General features: G+C 39.5%; 1 long non-coding RNA gene and 1 gene segment (V, D, J or C); one reads left to right on the forward strand and one right to left on the reverse strand.

Moving 5' to 3' along the window:
* LOC114623793 overlaps nt 1-20,348 on the forward strand; it is a 38,303-nt gene extending 17,955 nt beyond the window's left edge. Inside the window, exons 5-6 of the long non-coding RNA XR_003711829.1 lie at nt 19,373-19,463; nt 20,209-20,348. This is a non-coding gene — a long non-coding RNA (uncharacterized LOC114623793). The remainder of the gene's footprint in view (nt 1-19,372; nt 19,464-20,208) is intronic.
* Nucleotides 1-23,531, reverse strand: part of LOC114623790 — a 542,876-nt gene that overhangs the window by 53,001 nt on the left and 466,344 nt on the right.

The following is a 23,531-nucleotide window of genomic DNA, read 5'->3' on the forward strand; positions in this document are numbered from 1 at the left end:
AAAAGACACAAATACCTATAGTCAGAGCAATTTGGCACCACGAGAACCCAGCTATGATATTACAGCAAGTCTTAGATATACTAACATAGGAGAAACACAATAAAAGGACCTTTAATCAAATTTTATAAAAATAATAGTGGCCTCTAAAGAGGAAATGAATAAATCTCAAATAGAGCTACAGGAAAATAAAACCAGACATGTAAAGGAAATGACTAAAAGAGTTCAAAACCTGAAATAAGAGATAGAAGCAACAGAAAACAACAGCAAAACACAAAAGCAAAACAAACAAGCAAGCAAACAAACAAGCAAAAATCCACAAAGCGAGGGAATCCTGGAGATGAAAATTTAAGTAAGAGAACAAGAACTACAGGATAAAGTGAGAAGGAAGAGAAAAGAATAGGATATGATAGAAGAAATCAATACATTGGTCAAAAAATGTTAAATCTGAAATGTTCCCTACATAAAACATCAAGGAAATCTGGGACATGTTCAAAAGACCAAATCAAAGAATAATTGGAATAAAAGAAGAGAAGTCTCAGCTCAAAAGTCCAGAAAATACTTTCAACAAAATATGTTATGTGAAATATAAAAAATTGCATCCCATGCTACTGTCAGCAAGGCACTGGTGGACAGGCCATCTTGTTCTCAGGCTAACAGACTCTCTTGGCTCAGAGCTCCAAAATCTCTCCAACCAGCTTGCTAAGTTCCCATAGTGGGTTGTTGCCACACACTCCCCAAGCTTTCAAATTCCAGTGTCTGGCTGGGGTGCGTTGCTGCTGCACCTTTCTCTAGAACCCAGCTGAGTCACCATGTGAAGGAAAACACCACATAATTTTAGTTCAGAATCAACAGGCAACATAATCATTGGGCACAGAAGCTAGCCTCCTAATTTTGTAAGCTATTCTAAGTTATAAATCCTCCTGTGGCTGATCCCAGTGGATCCTCCACCTAAACCAGGGGCCTCTGGCTACCTACATTGTGCCTCCATGCATTCTCCTGTCCAAAAGGAAGTTCCTTTTTCCTGCCTCTCCCTTCCTCTCTCTGACCCAAAAGTTCCACCTCCTTCTCACCAAGTGATTGGTCCCTTGAAATCTACTCATTAGTGGAAGGTTCTGCCACCAAAATCATAGAAGAAAATTTCCATAATCTAAAGAAAGAAAGAGATAACTATTAACATACAAGAAACTTACAGAACCCTGAATAAGTTGGACCACAAAAGAAAATCCTGTCACCACATAGTAACTAAAACACTAGGTTTACAGAACAAAGAAAGAATATTAAAAGCTGCTGGGGAAAAGGACAAGTAACATATAAAGGCAGACCTATCAGAATTACACTTGACTTCTCAACAGAGACTCACTCTAAAAGCAGAAAGACTTGGGCATATGTCTTGTGGTCTCTGAAGGACCATAGATGACAGATCTTTTACCCAGTAAAAGTTTCAATCACTGTAGAGGGAGAAAACAAGACATTCCTTTACAAAATCAAATTTAAAATGTATCTATCCACAAATCCAGCCCAATAGAAGGTACTAGAAGGAAAACTCCAAATAAAGGAGGTTAACTACACCCCAAACACAAAAAAGAAATAATTCTATACCAGCAAAACCAAAAGAACAGAAGCATGCATGCACATGCACATAAACACACACACACACACATGCACAGACACACACACAGACACACACACACACACACACACACACACACACACACACACACATACTACCACCACCACCACCAAGACCCTCAACATCAAAATAGTAGGAAATAACAATTGCTGGTTTTTAATATCTCACACATCAATGGACTCAAGTCTCCAATTAAAAGACAAAAGCTAAGGGTATGGTGATACCTAGGGGTGCCTCCCAGCTCAGAGGATAAAGGGATGGGGGGAGAGACTGTTTCAAGAGGACTGAAGGTGCATTGGTCAGGATGTAAAGTGAATAAGTAAGTTGATTAGTGGAAAAAACACACAGGCTAATGGAATGGATACAAAATCAGGTTAATCATCCTGCTGCATACAAGAAACACACCTCAGCATCAAAGACAGGCATTACTTCAAAGTAAAGGTCTAAAACAGATTTCAAGCAGAGCCAAGAATCAAATGTGAGTACCTATTCTAATATTTAATAAAATAAACTTTCAATCAAAATTATCAAAGAGATGGAGGACATTTCCTACTCATCAAAAGAAAAATCCACTAAGATGATGTCTCAATTCTGAATATATATGCCTCAAATGGAATGACACCCACACTCCTTTTAGTAGTAAAATAAATACTACTAAAGATTAAATCACACATCAAACCCCACACATTAACAGTGGGAAACTTAAACACCCCACTGTCACCAGTGAACTAGTTACCCAGACAAAAACTAACAGAAAAATAAGTAAGGTAATGGATGTTATGAATCAAATGGTTCTAAGAGATATCCACAGACATTTCACTCAAATACAAGAGTATACCTTCTTTTCAGTGTCTCAGGAAATCTCTAAATTTGACCATATACTCAGTCAAAGAGCAAGTCTCCACAGATACAAGAAAATTAAAACACCTCCTGTAGCTTATGAGACCAAGAACTATTAAAGCTGTACTTCAACTACAAAAGAAACAACAGAAAGCCGAGAAACTCATGCAAACTGAATAATTCCCTACTCCAAGACCACTGGATCAAGGAAGAAATAACAAATTTAAAGCCTTTCTAGAACTCAATGAAAATAAGGGCACAATATGGCCAAACTCGTAGGACACAATGAATGCAGTGCTAAGAGGAAAGTTCATAGCATTAAGTGCCTTCAAAAAGATATATGTGAGATCTCATACCAACAGCTTAACATTATACTTGCACGCTTTAGGACAAAAAGAAGCAATTACACCCAAGAAGAGTAGACAAGGAAATAATCAAATTTGTGCTGAAATCAATAAATTAAAAACCAAGAGAGAATAATACAAAAAGAAAACAGAATCTAGAGTTGGCTTTTGAGAAAAACAACATCATAGATAAACTCTCAGCTAGAGGGAGAATATATAAGTTAGAAAATCAGAAATGAAAAGAGGGACATAACAACAGACATCTAGGAAATCCAATAAATCATTAGGACTTTCTTCAAAAACCTGTACTCCAAAAAAGTGAAAAATCTAAATGAAATGGATGGTTTTCTTAATAGATGCCACTTACCAAAGTTGAATCAACTCTGGGTAGATAACTTTAATAGACCTATACCCTTAAGGAATTAAGAGCAGACATTAAAAGTCTCCCCACCAAAAATAAGTACAGGGCCACATGGCTTTAAAGCTGAATTCAACCAGACTTTTAAAGAAGAACTAATACCAATCCTCCTCAAGGTTTTCCCCAAAATAGAAACAGAAAGAATGCTGCCAAACTCATTCTCTGAGACTATAGTCTCAGAGATGATACCCAAACCCCCAAAAGATTCAGCAATGAAAGAGAATTTTTAGACTGATTTTCCTTGTGAATATTGATGCAATACTCTTCAAAATAGTCTCCAATAAAATCAAATAACACATCAAAATCAACATCCACCTGATCAGTAGGCTTCATCCAGGTATTCAGGCATGGTTCAACATAGGAAACAATCCATCTAAGTAATCCCTCATATAAAAAGTTGAAAGAAAACTAACCCACATTACCATTTTACTAGATTCTAACACTCCTTCATGATAAAAATCTTGGAGAAATTAGGGACACAAGGCAAAAACTTGAACACAATAAAGGCAATATACAACAAGTCAATAGCCAAATCAAATTAAAAAGGGGAGAAACTTAAAGCTATTCATCTAAAATCAAGGACAAGACAAGGCTAACCATTCTTGACATATCTGTTCAATATAGTACTTGAGGATTTAGCCAGAGTAATAAGAAAACTAAAGGAGATAACTGAGACACAAGTTGTAAAGGAGGAAGTAAAATTCTAGCTATTCCTAGATGACATGGTGGTATGCACTGGTACTGACAGTGCAAGATTGAACAGTCCTCCGAGCAGGCATTGGGGATGCTTATATGAAAGATGGAAAGACTCAGATACAATGGTTAGAAATCTGGAGGGCTGTCCAGTTAATTCTGTGGCAGCCTTGAGTTTAATTCTCTTAGGTTTTATATACTTTATAGTGTTGTGGGGAACAAAGCCATAAGCTAACATAAACAGTTTGATAAAATGTATACATGACACTGCTTCTCATCTCAAAAGACTCTTCTTTTCACTAAGGCCATACAATCTTCAGCCTCTAGTCTTGAGCCTCAGGTACACTGATTCTCATCATTCCATACCTCAGTAGGCCTGGAAATCTGCCAACAGGCCTGAACTGCTCTGACTCTGCTTGGCAGGCAGACTTTTTCTTACTTTATTTCCATCTGCTTCTGAGAAGTGGCAAAATGCCTCCCAACAGTAGAACAGATAAGTGAGCCCAAAATTTCTACCAGGGAACTCCTACAGCCGATAAACACCTCCAACAATGTGGCTGGGTATAAAATTAATTCAAAAAAAATCTGTAGCTCTGCTTTATACAAATGGTAAACATATTGAGAACAATATTAGGGAAACAACACACTAAATAGCCACAAATAAAATAAAATATCTTGGTGTAATTCTAATCAAGGAAGCAAAAGACCTGTATGACAAGAACTTAAAGTCTTTGTAGAAAGAAATTGAAGAAGATATCAGAAAATAGAGAGATCTCCCATGGTCAAGGATCAGTAGGATTAACATAGTAAAAATGGCCATTTTACAAAAAACAATCTTGCAGATTCAATGAAGTTCCCATACAAAACCAACACAACTCTTTATAGACCTTGAGAAAACAATTATCAACTTCAGATTAAAAAGAAAATCCTCAGAATCCCCAAACAATCCTGTAAATAAGAGAACTTCTAAAGATATCACCATCCCAGATATCAAACTGAACTACAGAGCAGTAGTAATAAAAACAGCATGGCATTGACATAAAAACAGACACTTAACATTCTTCCTTCAGAGGAATGTTGGGCAGTTCTCTAATAAACAGAAATGAAAAGAACTTATTTAAAGTTGCTACATACTGTGGTGAAAGTAAAACATTATTATAGAGATACTGAGGTGCTTGCTGGAGTTTTATCCTGTTGTTATCTACATATAGAGACTCAGCCCAAAACAGCCCTTCCTTCTTCACAACTTCACTCAACTGTAGCCACTGTGGTTCTACTTATATGATATGAAAAATTCCAGAAATAAACACTTTCTTCATGTTAAGTTGCATACCGTTTTGTCATCCATCTCCATGCTGCCTGAGGATGAACAGTGTTTCACAGTGTTCCTGATCTGTAGGCTTCTGCTCAATAGCCACTTGATCAACATCATGGGTATTAATTTGACTAACTAGGTACTGCAGAACCTGTGGTCAAGTTCCCTGGGTTTTACTGTATAATAACCAAAGCTGAAGTATACTGATGTGACTTTTCAGGTCTGCTGAAGGGAATGCTTAACACTCTTCCTTCAAAGGAAAGTGGGGCAGTTCTCTAATAAACAGAAATGAAAAGTTATTTGAAGTAGCTAAGTCCTGTGGGAAAAGCAAAACATTATCTATATCATGCTTGGCATCCTGACTTAAGTCAGCTCTGGGGGGTGCAGATAGAATAGCTGTGTTAGATTACAGAGCTTCTGTCTCTCTCTGTCTCAGAATTCAGCATGAGCCCTGTTCCTCACAACAATCTCTGAGACACAGAGTTGATAAGAAGCCAGCCCCATGTGGGCTTGTATTCATTCCATTCCCTTGCCAGCAGCAGAATAAACTCATAAGCCTACCTAGTGTCCCCCCTTGTATGTGTAGGCTAGTTTGCATGGTATAGAGCATCTTTGGTGTGAAATGCAGAAACTCCCCTGGCAGTAGGAATTGATAGTTCTGACATTATATATCCCAGAAAAAGAGGAAAAAATCATATATACAATTTCACATAGTTTACACAAAACCAAAAGGAATGGGCTATAGCTTGGTCCAGGAATTTTCTCAAGGACAGGAATTTCTTGTAGACAATTTTTTAAAGGTATACCCAAAATCATTTGGCATGAGCAGAAAAAAATGTAGAAAATTTAGTTTTGGATGTACTGTCACACAGAGCAACTGGCCTCCAATCCTGTCCCCCTTTTAAAGACTATTTGTTAAACATAGAAAGTAGTGGGCAGCTGTCTGTCAAGGGTCAGTTGAGTTGAGTATAAGGTGCTCACAGGCAGCTATATCTCTCTAAAGAGGCAGTAGTTTTAAGTACACAAAGGAATGCTTGTGTCTTCCCACAATGCCAGAATTTACTGAGTGACAGATTCCCAAAGAAGTTTCAAAGGCAGGAATTTGTCAGACACTCCCATTTTTTTGTAACTTCTGATGATTAGGAATACTAATGATCAATCATATATTACAAGGTAAATCTGTCAGTCTCTCTGTCTTTCAATATTCTATTCTCTTTTTCTTCCTCCCTTCCTCCTACCTTCTTTCTGTGCTCTCCCTATCTCTCATTCTCTTTTAATTTTTCCTACCTGCCTTTCTCTCTGATTGATTCCTTGATTGCTAGCCAATTACAAGTTACACTGTGACATTAAAGGTTTCAGAGGCTACAGTAGACTTCAGCTTCAGAATTAGGTGAGTAGAAATGAAAATAGAGTCTGAAGTGATGAGAGCAGAAAGGAAGTGAAGTTGCAGAGGAGCTGGCAAAGCAGCTTATGTGTGAGATCAGAGCTGCAGACTTGAGTCCAGCTGCAGAGGCAAGAGGAAAGGACAAGGGCCAGATGAAGGACTAGGCAGACATAGTGAACTCATTTTCTATAAGGAGAAATACAGGCCAGATGGCAGTGGATGACTCCATGTCAATGCAGGGACTAAAAAAAAACTGAAGTCCTAGGAGTGTCAGGAGTTCTGCATCTGTCTATCATCAAAACATACAGTAGAGGACAAGGTGAAAGCTTTGCAAGAGATCACCTGGATAATATTTTTATGATATCCTGCAATTTAGACAGTTTTGTCTCCATGGACAGCAGAGAGGAAGAACAGACTTAGTGCTTTGGGGAAACTCATGTAACAGAATGTCTTAGGGTTTTATTGAAGTCAACAGATACTCTGACCAAGGCAGCTCTTAAAAGGACAACATTTAATTGGGTCTGGCTTATAGGTTTAGAGGTTCATCCCATTATTATCAAGATGGGAACATGGCAGCATCCAGGCAGGCATGGTATAGGAGGAGCTGAGAGTTCTACATCTTCATCTGAAGGCTGCTAGCAGAATACTGACTTTCAGGCAGCTAGGATAAGAGTCTTACAGTCCACACCCACATTGACCTACTCCGACAGGGCCACACCTTATAATCCTGCCACTCCTGCACTGAGCATATACAAACCATCACATTCCAGTCCCTGGTCCCCATAGGCTTCTTCAACCATACGAGTCTATGGAAGTCATACCTAAACATAGAATAATGAAAAATACATTTAGTGCAATTTCAAAACTTCCCATAGTCTATAGCCATCTCAACAATGTTTAAAGTCCAAAGTTCAAAGCATTTTCTGAGATTCATCCAATCACTTAACTGTAGTTCCCAATGCAAGACAGGAAGCCAGCTAGGCAAACTCCAAACTATTCATCTCCAAGACTGATGTCAAAGCAGTCTTCAGATCTCCAAATCCTTTTTCATCTTTATTGACTGCAACAAACTTCTTTTCCTGGGCTGGTTCCACTCACTCCCTGTTAGCAGCATTCTATAGGAGATATCCTATGGCTCTGGTATCTTGAAAAATTTGGGGTATCCAATGCAGCTTCAATGATACAGCTTCATGTTTCAATGTCTGGGAGCCAAAGATGATCTTCTGGGCTCTTCCAAAGGGCTGGTGTCATTTTCTCCAGTTCTGCCATTGGTTGCACTTTAAGTTCAGGTTAATCCACGCCACTGCCACTGATGTTCTTGGTGATCATCCCATGGTACTGGTATCTCCAATATGCTGGGGCCTTCTGCTGCAGAGAGGCTTCACCAATAGCCTCTCTTCTCATAGGCTCTCTTCATGGTGCCAAACTTCAAATCCTTTGCATGACTCCTCTAGTCCTGAGCTGTCAATTACAACCGAGGCTGCACTTTCACCAGCGGCCTTCTATGGTCTTTCCCAGTGCCATGCCTCAGCTGCTCTTCATGACCCCTTCAAGCCTTCAAAACCAATCCCACCTGGGTGATTCTTACACATTGTCAAGTACAGCTGGAGCGCAAGGTTCAACCTTGGCTATCTCTGGAACACAGCTTCTTTGTGCTCTCAGAAAATACTTCCTAGAAGACTTCACCTCAGTGATGCTAGTCTTTTCTTAATCACCACTAATTTCTTAGCTCCAGATAACCAGCATCAGTTGTCCTTCTCCTCTTGAATATAAAGTCAGAGGCACATGGCCAGAGCTGCCGAGTTATGCTGCTTGCAAGAGCTATAAGATGGCCCCCTTGTTCTATTAAATTATCACTAGCTTCTGTTTTCCAACCCCTTCAATACCTAAACTTGGTTGTCTTGTATCTTGCTCTGTGGATTGACCTTGAACTCAGATATCCGCATGGCTCTGTCTCCTGTAATGCTGGGACTAAAGACATGTACCACCATGCCTGGATTTAAGCTTTTTTTTTTCACCTAGAACTTGTTTTTGTCCCAGGCTGGTCTTGAACTCAGAGATCTCTTTGGCTTTGTCTCTTGGGATTAAATGTGTGTACCACCATGCCTGGATTTAAAATTAGTTGGGTAGGATCTTGCCACCAAATCCCTTTCCCTTAATTCAGTTTAATATCCTTGAGCATAGGATTCAGTTCCATTTCACTTTCTGGTTCCTACCTAATACTTAAACCATATATTTTATATTTTCCCTTTTTCAGCATGCTGTGCTTGTTTAAAATGCTCTTCATGAGACTTAACCAGAGAACAAAGTCTATGATTGGTGTTTCTGAGACTTCTTTTGTTAATGAAATTAATCTGAGTCTCTTCACCTTAGCTTCAGGCAGACTCTTCAGACAAGGGGAAAAAGTAGCCACATTCTTCACCAAAAAACCACAAAAACAGTTTCTAGGCCACATACTGAAATTCTTCTCCACTGAAACCTCTTGGGCCAAGTCAGTACAATTCAAATCACTCATAGCAACAAAGTCACCCATATTCCTTCTAGGATAGCCAAATAAACCCTACGTAAAGCATTCCAATGTTTTCGAAATCCCAAAATCCACATTCTTCCAAACAAAAGCATGGTCAGGCCTATCAGAGCAATACCCGGCTCCTGGTACCACCTTTTGTCTTAGTTAGGGTTTTACTGATATGAACAGACACCATGACCAAGGCAACTCTTATAAGGACAACATTTAATTGGGGCTGGCTTACAGGTTCAGAGGTCCAGTTTGTTATCATCAAGGAGGAAACATGGGAACATCCAAGCAGGCATGGAGCAGGAGGAGCTGTGAGTTCTACATCTTCATCTGAAGGCTGCTAGCAGAATACTGACTACCAGGCAGCTAGGATGAAGGTCTTAAAGCCTATACCCACAGTGACATACCTACTCCAACAGGGTCACAACTTCAAGTCCTGCCACTCCTTGGGCCAAGCATATACAAACCATCACATAGAATAATAGAATAAAGACAAATGAATAAAGTTCAGTTCTTCCATTGAACATGCAGAGGACAGAATCAGAGATTTGGACAGAAAAAGAAGCTCTCCTTCCACTCTTCATCTTGTATGTTGGTTTTCACTTCAGTTATTTCCAATAACATGAACTCACAGTTTAGTAATGTGAGTTTAGTAATGTTTGGTGAGAAGTAAACTCACAGTTCAATAATGATGCAAACCCATACATTTTCTTCAGAGGGAAAAGATGGCATAGCTCCATGTCAGAAATAAATATAAGCTCAGAAATAAACTTATTATGTATAGTACTCTGGAGTGACAATACTTTCTCAGTAATACTCCAACCACCAATCCTTGTCTTAAGAAATCTAGAAATTCTTATGAGGAATTAGACAAGGATACCATGTGGAAGAAGCTCCTTCCTTGGAAGGACTTGAGAAAACAATTCTCAACTTCATATAAAAAAAACACCCAGAATACTTAAAACAATCCTGTAAATAAGAGAACTTCTGGAGATATTAGCATTTCTCTTATCAAACTGTACTGCAGAGTAATAGGAAAAAACCCTCATGGCATTGGCATAAAAATAGACAGATTCATCAGTGGAATTCAATCAAAGACACAGAAATAAACCTCCATACCTCAGGACACTTGAATTTTGAAAAGAAACCAAAAGTATACAGTGGAAAAAAGACAGTTCACCATGACAGGAAGTCAGGGTAGGAACCTGGAAGTGGGAACTGAAGCAGAGATCAAGGAGTGCTGCTTACTGGCTTGCTCAGTTTGCTTCCTTATACAACCCAGGACCATCTCCTCAGGTGGCACTGCCCCCAGGAAACTGAGCCTTCCCACATCAATTGTTAATCAAAAAATGCCCTATGCCTTCCAGTTGAATTCTTTCTTGAGAGACTTGATCTTGTCATACAAATCTTTCACTTGTTTGGTTAGAGTTACCCCAAAATATTTTACATTATTTGTGACTATTATGAAGTCCCTAATTTCTTTCTCAGCCTGTTTATCATTTGTATAATGGAAAGCTACTGATTTGTTTTAGTTAATTTTATATCTGGCCACATTGCTGAAGTTGTTTATCAGATTTATTTACATTCCAAATGTTTCCCTACTTCTTGTTCCTCCAAGAGTTCTTCCTCTTTAACTGATACCAAAATTCTCTGACTTGAAAAGCTATAAAGAGTAGAGCCTTTTTCATGTCTGAAGCCCACTTCTTTGTTCTAGCCTAAGATTTAGATTCCTACCTGAAATTACATCTTTGTTCTAGCTTAATATTTAGATTTCTGCCTGAAATTACTTCTTTGTTCTAGCCTAATGTCAGATTCCTTCTTGAAGCCCACTTTCTTGTCCTAGGCCAATGTCATATTCTTGCAAAGCAGCCCCAAAAGCTTTCTGCCTCTCCCTCTTTTTTATTTCATAAACAAGACTGAGGCTGTCTTAGGTCATTCTGACAAGAATGTCTTCCTTACCTGTCATGGAATATGCATTATCAAAAGCAATGTGCTTATGTCTTAGGTTGGTAAGGCTCTGTGCAGATTGTTACCCGTCCTTGGCTTGCCAGCCTGTTAAATTAATAACTTTGACTGAGGATCTATTTTCAGTTTCAAGCCATGTACTTTGACTGCCAACATGTTGATGTTAAAGACAAGCTTTAACATGATGGGCAGGAATAAAAGTATTCCCAGGACAAAAAGGGCTAGCATGATGAAGCTATATCTGCTATTCTTGAAGCTTGAACAAAATGTAAGTACTAACCTCAGGCCATGGGTAATTTTATCAGCAGTATCTTCCACTTCAATGCTCAGCAGAGCTGCATTCTTTACATTCATAGGCTCAATATGGAAAGTTAAAACATCCAGAGAGGAGTTAGAATTATGCCAAATACACTGCAAGTGTCTTTAAACTTTTTCCTATTATAATGACTATCACTGTAAATTTTAGAACTTACATGAATCCAATGGTATTTGGCATGACAGTTGATGGCTCCTTACTCTTAAATTCTGAACCTCCTTCCAATAATTTGAATAGGATAAAGAGCATCAATCCATTCTTCCAAATGCCTATCTAAATCTTCTTATATATACAACACATTAGTTACATTTTTTGCTCAATGATTAACAAAAGAAGCTGTCTTAACTTCTTGTGTCAAAGCAATTGCAGAAGCAGTGGTGCTAGCAATTAATGTAATTGAAGCTGTTATATCAGCAATAATCCAGCCCACTACTCTCTTGCTTCTGCTTAAAGCCTGACTCACTTCTTCTCGTACTTGCAAGCTTTTTTTCAAAAGACCAAATTTCTGTAATACTCAGGGCAATAAAACAAAAGCTGACTGATAGACATCCATAACAGACATGCCAGGTTTTAACACACTAACACAATTAGAAAGTTTACCATCAATGCAACTTACATTAGAAACTGTAGAGGAAACAAAAATAATTTTAAGTTGACAATTAACTAGGACAGAGAAGTAGTCTCAGATATTTTGGTAATCCTGAGAAGCCCTTAGTGACAATGATCACGGGAGTGATTACAGAAGTTTGTTTATTGCCTTGCTTGTTCTTTGACTATTTGTGTTTATTGTCTTGCTTGTTCCTTGACTATTTGCATCTATTGTACTGCTAGTTTCTCAACCTAGAACTGACTTTAATACTTGCATGTAATTAAAATGGTATAAAAGCTAAAAGGAGGATGGGGGATGGGATAGGCAGTTTCTGGGGAAGGGAAATGGGGGAAGGAGATGAAATCTTAAATGTAAATAAACAAAATATCCAATAAAAAAAGAGTAGAGTCTTGAGGAGTGTTTGGAGAGGAATACCACTCCCATTCTGGCCCCTCAGCCTAGTCCTTTTGCTGGGGTAGACGCCTAGCTGGTCTACTCCCATGAAGACACCTTATCCTGACCTATCCTAGAGGATCCACTGCCCTCAGGGCAGTGAGTAAGAACCCTCCCTCACAACCTGAAGCCATAGCTGGGAGCCCAGCTCACTCATGACTCATCACCCAGCAAGACCCTGACCTCCCAAAATACCACTCCCCTTCTGGCCTCTTGGACTGGCCCTGTTTGCTGGGGCAGACTCCTAGGTGGTCTGCTCCTATGAAGATACAATATTCTGACCCATCCTAGAGGATCCACTGCACCCCAAACAGCAGACTCTTAGATAGTCTGCTCTTGAGAAGACACCATACACTGACCCATGCTAGAGGATCTGCTGCACACAGAGCAGTTGCTCTGCAATTAATACCCCAACACCCAGAGGAAGCTGGACTCCCAAGGGGTCTAACACATTCAGAATCATACCTCTCCACCCAATCCCACAACACCAAGAGGAAGCTGGACTCCCAGGAGATCTAACACACCCAGGATCATAATTTCAGGATTCCAGAGGATAGCACTTCAGGATCCCAGAGGCAACCTGACACTCAGGAGCTCTTAAACCCAGGATCTCAAGATCAAAGGATCACAGAGACAACTGGACTCTGAGGAGTACTGACCCAACGAAGATAGCAGGAGAGACAGGCTACAGACAGAGACAGTGAGTGCAGGTAGCACCAGAGAAAACCAGGTGGCAAAAGACAACCAAAAGAACATAAGCAACAGAAACAAAAGTTACTTGGCATCTTCAGAACACAGTTCTCCCACCATAGCAAGTCCTGGATATCCCATCACACAGGAAAAGCAATATTATGATTTAAAATCACTTCTCATGATGATAGTAGAGGACTTTTAGAAGGACATAAATAACTCCCTTAAAGAATTACAAGAAAACATAATCAAAGAGGTGAAGGAATTAAACAAAACCATTAGGGACGTAAAAATGGAAGTAGAAACAATAAAGAAATCACAAAGGGAGACTACCCTGGAGATAGAAAAACTAGGAAACAGTTCAGGAATCATAGATGCAAACACCAACAACAGAATACAAGAGAAAAAAAGAGAGAATCTTGGGTACAGAAGATACCACAGAAAACATTGACACAATAGTCAAAGAAAATGCAAAATGCAAACTATTCCTAACTGAAATCATACAGGAAATCCAGAACACAAGGAGAAGACCAAACCTATGGATAATAGATATAGATGAGAGTGAAGATTCCCACCTTAAATGGACAATAAATATCTTCAACAAAATTATAGAAAAAAACTTCCCTAACCTAAAGAATGAGATGCCCATGAACATACAAGAAGCCTACAGAACACCAAATAGACTAGACCAGAAAAGAAATTCCTACTGTCACATAATAATCAAAACATCAAATGCTTAAAACAAAGAATATTAAAAGCAGTAAGAGAAAAAGGCCAAGTAACATATAAAGGCAGACCTATCAGAATTACACCAGACTTCTCACTAGGGAACATAAAAGCCAGTAGATCCTGGACAGATGTCATTCAGACTCAGAAAAAAGCCAGCCCAGACTACTATACTCAGCAAAACTCTCAATTACCATAGACGGAGAAATGAAGGTATTCCATGACAAAACCAAATTTACACAATATCTTTCCACATATCCAGCACTATAAAGAATAATAGATGAAAAACTCCAATACAAAGAGGAAAACTTCAACCTACAAAAGTCAAGAAAGTAATCTTCCAACAAACCCAAAAGAAGATAGCCATACAAACATAATTCCACCCTTAATAACAAAAATAACAGGCAGCTAACAATAACTTTTGCCTAATATCTCTTAATATTAATGCACTCAATTCCCCAATAAAAAGACAAAGACTAATGGACTGGATATGTAAACAGGACCCAGCATTTTGCTGCATACAGGAAACATACCTCAGTGACAAAGACAGATACTACCTCAGAGTAAAAGGCTGGAAAACAATTTTTTCTTTTTTTATTAGTAACTTTTTAAAAAATGTTAATCAAAGGCTTCATAAGTTTGGTAATGATCAATAACAAGATGCCCATACAATCAGAAGTGTAACGCAATACCTAGCCTAGATATGCCAACTATCTTTGACTGGCAGAGACACATGAACATCCGCCCCTATGTTCCTCTCTCTCCCTCCCTCTCTCTCTCTCTCTCTCTCTCTCTCTCTCTCTCTCTCTCTCTCTCTTTCTTTCTCTCTCTCTCTCATCTCCTAGCTCGTCCTCTCCTTACTCCTCCTCTTCTTCTCCTTATTCCTCCTACCTTAGCTCCTCCTTCATATCACCCTTCCTGTTAAAATAAAACTTTTCTCTCAAAATACAATTAAAGCATAACTATATCAATTTGTATCAGTAAGGCACAATATAGACCTAATATCCAGTCCATCATTTTGTTGACTAAACAGAACCTCTGTCATCTCTCCTAACTAAAAGACTTAATTCTGAACCTGGCTTTTTTCTTGTCTTTAGAATGAATGTCAGCTGAAAACCATCCTCTCAAATCTTTTCTCTCAAAGTAAATAGCCAGGATTGGCTATGAGACTATAAGACTTCAGCCCGTCAGAAATCCAGAATGACTGAATTAACTGAAATTATGGGAAGCATAAAGCATAGCTTCTAAAACTTAGCCAATTTATATAGACTGCTGAACACTTGGACAGTCCCTATACTACAAAACGTTGGAGCATCCGATCTTCAGCCTTCTGGCACAGGATCATCTGACAGACCTAGTAATGCAGTATTATTAAGGGCTGATTACTCTGTTTTGGCAGATATAATCAGTTGACTATTCTGCAAGTGTGTCCTTTTCTGGATAGTACTTTGTCTGTGGATCAAAAGAGGCAGTTCTTGCCTAGTGGCTGTCTCACCACAACTGGAGTAACTCCAAAGATGCTCAATTTCTTCTTAGAATCCAAGACAGGAAGCTATCAGGAGCAGACAGGTCTCTAATCAAAATGAACATTAATACAGAAATGTTTGTTGTAAGGACCCACGAAGAGGACCCCAACTCAAGTCCCGATCAGCGCACACCCAAGGAGACACGAGAGACTGACTCGATGCAAATGGCAAAAGGCAGTTTAGTAACGAGGACCCTCGGATTGAAACTCATCCTATGCAGGGAAGAGAATTTCGATGAAGACCCCAGGAAGTTTAGAACTTTTATAGGGGGAGGCAAAAGGGGGAAGGGAAAAGCGGGAAATTCTGGCGCGGTTACATATAATTGGATATTTCAAACATCAGCACTTTGCATAAGCAATCATTTTGACAGGCTGGATGGCCCACTATTTTTGACCATGAAACCTCAGACCTTCTAGGATAAATACCAGGTGGCCCATTACTCACTTGGGCATGTTTAGACTGGTCAAGATATGTCTTTGGTTGTTTCTACATTTTTGGTCACTTCGTCCCTAGAGGGGCTTGATATTTTTATTATGGCTATTCTCAGCAAGCTCAGCAAGCTGTCCAGTGGTCTTTGCCAAGTTGTTTTTAATTTTTACTCTCACATTCCCTACTCTTTCTATTTGCAAAGGATTTTAATCTTAAAATCACAGATTAATATCATCTTCAGGTTCATCTCTTAAAATCTCATGTCTCTTATCACCAATAGCTGAACGGTGTCTATTCTGGACTTAACAAAAGCTAATATTTTATTTATCTATTTTACCTGTCTTGAACTCTGGAGCCTATGTAATTTCTAATTAATCTCTAGCTGTGTGGCCAGCCCCTGACTTATCTGGGCAACAAAAGGTCTATTAACAGACCCAATTACCTTGGGTATTCCAAACCTTGGGAAGATTTCTTCCAGGATCTTCTTAGTCACCATGTTGGCAGTTTCATTCTTTCTGAAAAGGTGTCTATAAAAACTAAAAGATATTTATTTTCATATTTTGTCAGCTCGACTTCTGTGAAGCCCATCTCCCAGTAAGCTCCGGGCCAGTCGCCCTTCAGTCTCTTTTCCATGGTATACATGGAAGGTCTTGCATTGATTAAGGCACAATCTCACCACAGCTTTCGCCAAATCAGACAGTCTTTCTTCTTGTGGGAGGATTAATTTACAAAAGCCCAATTTGTCTATCACTTGATGGTCATCAGTGGAGTATCTGAAACTGGTATCTCGAGTGTCAAAATAGTGTCTGGAACCCTTAACTGCTAGAATCATTGTTCCCTGGGCAGTTTTCTTGGCAGTCATGTCTTGAGCCCTCTGGTTCCCAGGGCTGTAGATGACAGTCACTTTCTTTGGTTTGAAGAGGCTCTCAGTATTTCTGCAGATGTCAGCAGCCCTCTTTGTCTATGGATTGCACCATGTACTCACTTTCCATCTACCACTGCCACTCCCACCATTCGCTTACCTTCTGTTGTCATCTGTATACCAGTTCAACACAGTGATGGATGGGAGAAGAGTCATCAGTCACAGGCAGCAAGGTGGCAGGATTCATCATGTTTGGTGGTGAAAAGCTCACCCTTTCACTCAGCAACAGGCTCATCCATTGGTAAGGGGCTGCTGAATAGTTGATGATGTCAAAAGTCTTCTCTGGTGGGAGCAAACTGAAGAGGTTAAATGTCTTTGTGGGAATTCTGTTAGCCATTCACTGATATCTGGGACTTCCGGCTGTTTTTGAAACTCATGAAGCTGATATTCTTTTTCTAGTTTCAAGGCCAGTGGGGGTTCCCCAGGTCACCTCTGGTCCTGTCTGGACAAACTTAATCTGTGTCTTCAATTTTGTCTTCAGGGGGTCTGTCTTTTCTCTTTACAGTAAGCACACTGATCTTTTTCCAGTAAGCATTGCTGCATCACTCTTCTTCTGCCCGGCTTCCGCCTTCAGTCACCCAGGTTTCTTGTCTGTCTAAGTCTTATCTTATCTCTTGTCTTTTTTTCCTACACTTTGGCCAAAATCCTTCTTGCCTGCAATCTTGCCTGTCTTCTCTCTAGCTTTTATATCTTCTTCTCTCTGGACAATGTTTCTACTTTCCTATCTCTTTAGCCTTTTTTCTTCCTCTGTATCTCTCTTATGATAAACTTTCTCTGCCTCTTTTCCCTTCTATCTTCATCTTCTCTCCTTTCTCTTTCACTATCTACACTTTCTTTTTCTCTTTCATGTTCAGAGTCTAAACACCTATCTCTACACTCTTATTGTACCTCACTGAAACCTATAGCATACCAAGTTGAGGGGAACACTCCCTTCTTTTTCTAGAACTCAGCAGAGCCTGTTTTCTAAGTCTCACAACCCCGAGAGCTGGTAACAATTACTGTTTCTCTTGAGGACCCTGGCTCAGTTATAATATTCACACTTCAGGGTGGTCCATGGCATTCTGTAACACTGGTTTTAGTTAATCTGCAACCTTCTCTGTCATGAAGTTCACAGATGTACATGTCAGTAAAATTTTCATAGGCATACACTATAACAGAAATTGAACCACACCGAGAGGTCTGAGAATGCCATGCTGGAGAGCAGTCCCATTAGACAAAGTGATTGAGTTTCTAGGTGTTTTTTCATCTTTTACATCACAGAAAAAAGGCAGTTAACTTAAAAACATTATTTTCAAATAAAGTCTTGGATTCACAAATGCTATGTAAATCTTTTAAGTAGTGATTAAGAAGTGCAGTTATTAAAAAGCAATGTAAAAGAAAAAACAATAACAGCAAAAGAATATTCTCAGACTTAATCTACTAAACATATCACCAGGCAAATGCAACAAGTGTTCAGACATTGTCATAGTTTTTTGAAAGCTAACAGAGAGCACTGAACATTATCTAAACCTGACTGCAACTACTTTGCATTTATATAGTTCTAAATGTCTTTGAAAAGCATATTTTCACCATCACTGAAGAAAGTCACCATCATAAACTGCATTTTGCAAAAGAATAAAAATAAAAGTCACACAACGGAGCTAAGATCATTAGGACCATGGAATTCTAGGTACAGATACTTTAGAGATTTATCCAGCTCACATTTTTGCTTTATGGATGAAACAAGTGGGTACCGAACTAAACAGAGCACCGTTTAAGCTAAAAGTGGTACCTGTGTTTTCTAGCTTTGAAATTTTCTAGCTACCACTAGCTTGCAGCATGAATGTTTTTAGATGTCCATAGTTGTGTCTTCTCTCATCTCTACAATAAAACATTTTTCTCAAACATGTCTATAAGTGGTCATGACTGGCCTCCGACCCTGGAGAAAGAGGTAAATCTTGTCTGAAGCAAAGACTATAAAAAGAAGTTTCTTTCTGTTGTTAAAGATACACTGTTAACAAGCAAATGGTATTTCAGTTAGTAACAGTTCTTGTGTTAAAGCTATGTCTCCCTGTAGGTATTCTCCACTGGCCAGCTGCACTTTCTTATCGAGAGACCTCTAGCCTCCACTCCCTCTCCACTCAGTTCCCAATTCTCCATGGGCAGGGGGAAGTGGCTCTGGCCCCGCCCCCTGCATCCTGTTTTTGAGACTTAACTTTCTCACATGGGTGACCACATGATGTCCCCACACACACTCTAACGAAGCTGTACCTATCTGCTGCTGCCTCTACTTTTTCTATCACTCTGAGCATTATTTTGGGAAGGCTAGGTATGAGAGGAGGCAATCTCAGAGCCTGAAAGCCTTATCGAGTTTCAGGAAGCAACAGATAGGAAGTTCACCCTGTTGCATTCTGGGAGATGTAGTTTCCCAGCCGCCGCCATCGTGGCTTGTTGTTGAAAAGCCTCTCAGCTCTGCTGGCGCCTACATCCGGTGTTTCGAAAATTATACTCTGCTCTCTCTCTCAAACCCAAAGCTGGCCTGTCTTTTTCAGCAAATCTTATCAGTGTCTCACCAGATCTGGCCTCGCCGCCATCCTGCACCTCGGGGCCTCAGACTCTGCCTCTTGTTTTCCAGATGGTGTCGCCCGTGGCCCAGCAGTGCCACCTCATGGCCGTCAGTGCAATTTTGGCCGGGACTGCAGACTGGAGCCCGCCGCCTTCCCAAGGTGCGCCCGATACCAGCTTGTGTGTCCGGGACCTCCGACCCAGACCAGGGGCCCGAGGGTTGGTTCCTCTCCCTCTAACCCACGCGGGGCTGGTCTCACCTCCCCTGAGCCTGTGCTCGCACACATTCATCCTCTTCCTGCGCATGTGAGAAGGAGCAGCAGCGGAGCCCAGACAAGCCACACTGCAGCCCAACCCCAGACTCAAGTTACAGATCTCTCTTTGTTTGTTTGTTTTCCATCCTTTCACCCTATCGTCAGTCTAATGGTCTAGAGTTAAAGATAGTGATGTCGTCACAGTCTGTCTGTCCCATTTCAAAACTTAACAGACTCCCAACACAAATACAAACACACAGGACTAACACAGTCAGGCACACTCGTCCGCATCTGGTTTTATAAAACCAAGCGAACAAAACTTCAGATGGGGAAGGATTCCATGTCTTCCCCACAGAAGGAGCACTCTTTCTCCTCCATTCAGAAACAGGGCAGTCTGGCTTTCCAGACTCCCTTCCACCCTTGGAACGTCTTCCAGGGCTACAGCTTGTGGGGTTCCCGGCATATCTGCCTCCCCCGCCACGGCCAACTAAGACCTTATGGTCTATAGTGGTAGCTGCAAAATTCAGAAGCAGCAAAAGCTGCCCAAAATACAGAAGCAGCAAAGACTGCTGCCTAGAAACTGAAACCAAAATACAGAAGCAGCAAAGGCATCAGCGCCTCACTCAGACACATACCATTGCCATTCATACAGACCTGCCTCCAAGGGTTCTTCGGATGTCCAAGGTGTTGGCGCAAATCCCGGACGAGCCCCCAAATGTAAGGACCCACAAAGAGGACCCCCAACTCAAGTCCCGATCAGCGCACACCCAAGGAGACACGAGAGACTGACTCGATGCAAATGGCAAAATGCAGTTTACTAACGAGGACCCTTGGATCGAAACTCTTCCCACTCAGGGGAGAGAATTTCGATGAAGACCCCAGGAAGTTTAGAACTTTTATAGGGGAAGGCACAAGGGGGAAGGGAAAAGCGGGAAATTCTGGCGCGGTTACATATAATTGGATATTTCAAACATCAGCACTTTGCATAAGCAATCATTTTGACAGGCTGGATGGCCCACTATTTTTGACCATGAAACCTCAGACCTTCTAGGATAAATACCAGGTGGCCCATTACTCACTTGGGCATGTTTAGACTGGTCAAGATATGTCTTTGGTTGTTTCTACATTTTTGGTCACTTCGTCCCTAGAGGGGCTTGATATTTTTATTATGGCTATTCTCAGCAAGCTCAGCAAGCTGTCCAGTGGTCTTTGCCAAGTTGTTTTTAATTTTTACTCTCACATTTGTAACTTCAATTCTGTGGACTTCTGACATTTTGAAAACCAACTAACCATGTAAGACAATCTGGACTGTTGTCTGTTAACTCCTCTCACCTATTTCTAAATAAAGTATAGAAAATACCCTAAGAATAAATTCAGAGCCATGAATTTGCTATAGTCCCTTAACTCACAGGCTAACCATCTTGAATCAGTTAAAAGAGTTAAAGAAGGACTGGGTCTAAGCCTTGTATTTCTAAATATGTTATATAGGCACAATGCCTATGAGAGTAACAATATTAATCTCACTTTTATATCAATAAGAAACTTGTACCAATGAAAACCTTAAATTTCAAATCAAAGTAAATTTTGTACCATTTAAGAAATTATAACTTCAGCTTAATAATAATTATACAGATTTCTACCAATAGGTTGTGGCTATGCAATAAATCCTAGCTATTCCTCCCTGTTCCAACAAAACCACTACTTTTCCCTAGAAAGACAGCCCAGTATTAACCACCTCAGTCTCCAAGCCCAGGGAATAGGGGCACTGACTTTTCATTAACTTCTTCAAGCTGATTATGGGTGTTGAGATATTAGAAGAGGGGTGGGTGGGTGGGGAGAGTAAATTGATAAGCCTCTGATGTCTCTGTCTTCACTGCATCCAGCTGAGATTCCAGGACATCAGAGGTTCGAGCAGGTATTCTCAGCTTGCTTCATGAGTAGATACATCAAGGCTGTGTATTCTGCAATAGGCAATTCTCAAAAGAAGTTTTAGTATCAAGATAATTTTTTGCTTGAATACTGGAATCTAGTCCTCTGGTGGCCTGCCTCTGTCATGTCTAATCCATATAATTCTGGGAGTTTCTATGAGAGTGTGCTCCCACCATCCTCACATTCCTGCTTCCCTGCTCTCGAATTCCCCAACACTAGGGAATCCAAACTTTCAGGCACCAAGGCCCTCCAGTTCCACTGATGCCTGACAAGGCCACTTTCAACTACCTATACAGGTTTTAGAATGGCTAGTCCAGCTTGTTTCTTAGGACCATTTGCTTGAAAAATTGTTTTCCAGCCTTTTACTCTAAGGTAGTGTCTGTCTTTGTCAGTCTAATAAAATTTTTGTTTGCCATGGCTAGTTTTGTTGTATGTATAAATCTAGGTTCACCATCAAAGTCTTTAGACCTTCAAATCTATTGCTCCAAATTTTTCTGGATTTTGAAATTTCTACAGATAAGTTGGCTATTAATCTAATGAGTATTCCTGTATATGTTACTTCAGTTTTCTTTTCATTCATGTCTTAAGTCATATTCTTCATAGTGTATCTTAGGGTTCTAATTATGCTATGATGATGATTTTCATTTCTCCTTTTTTTCCCATTTGATATTTTGGGTGTTTGTTTTATCTGTACAGATATGTCATTGCTTAGATTTTATAAGTTTTTTTTCTATGATCTTGTTGAAGATGTAGTCACTGCCATTAATTTGAGATTTTTCTTATTCATCTATGTTTATAATTTGGAGGTTTATTTTTCCCTTGGTTCCCATGATTTCTGTATGTTCCTTTCTTCTCTCTGTGTTTCTGTGTGTGTGTTTAATTTTTATTTTCTTATTTTTTATTTTCTTTCTCTTTTTTGGCTTATTTGGGCTAGAGCTTATATTTTATCATCTAAACTTGATATTCTAACTTCTGGTTCATTAATTCTATTTGTAATCTTTTTCTGTGAGTGTTCAATGTGGATTATTGGGTTCTTCAATTTTATCTTCAGTTTAGCTTTAGTGTCTCCTTTCTTTGTTGTGATTGAATTCCATTCTGAAGTCTTAGATACATTTTATCATTTCTATCAACCATTTGTTTGTGCTTTCTTGGACAAAGCCCAAGCGTTTATTTTCCTTAATATCTGTTTTCTACTTGATTTCATTGATCTGTTTGTTGTTTCTTCTATTCTTTAAAAATATTTAATTGAAATATTTTTTCATATAATATATTCTGATCATAGCTTCCCCCATCAGCTCCTCCCAGATCCTTCTAATCTTCACACACCAAAATTCACACACTTTATTGTTCTCTCACTAAAAAACAAAAAGTCATATAAGAAACAAATTCAATGAAATAAAAGAAAAAGTAAAACAGTATAGGATGAAATGAACAAAGATAAAAAGAGAAACAAAAAGGACATAAAATCTATACAGTCCCAGAGACTCACAAATATCTCTTAAAACACAATATTTGAAACTTTAATGCTTTATCAAGAAACCATTAAGACAAAAATCCCACAGACAATATTTTGAGATGAAAACCATCCAAAAATACTGTTAGGTTTGTTGTTTGTTTGCCATCTACTGCTTGGTATGGGGCCTGCTCTTAAATATGGTTTTTATACCTAATAATACTTAGTTGGAGAAAACTAACTTTTTTTTTCAAGCAGTCATCAATTGGTAGTTGCTTCTGTGTTAGAGATTGGAGCTATGGTCCACTTCTCCTCTCAGCACTGGGACCTCATATGGCTTAGACTTGTGCCTTTTGCCTGAGTCACTGTGAGCTCACCTGAACATCAGTCTTGTTATGTCTAGAGTGTCTTATTTCATTGGTGTTTTTTACTGTCCTTCTAGGCATCAGAGAAATGCAAATTATTTGAAGAAATTACTTCACTCAGAAGTAGCAATATCAGTAAAACAAAATAAAGTACATATTGTAGAGAATGTTGAGAAAAAGTAATATTTATTCAATTCTGATGGGAATGAAAACAGAAACAACCATTAT

This window comes from Grammomys surdaster, unplaced genomic scaffold (genome assembly GCF_004785775.1).
Source record: "Grammomys surdaster isolate TR1022 unplaced genomic scaffold, NIH_TR_1.0 202, whole genome shotgun sequence".
Lineage (NCBI taxonomy): Eukaryota > Metazoa > Chordata > Mammalia > Rodentia > Muridae > Grammomys > Grammomys surdaster.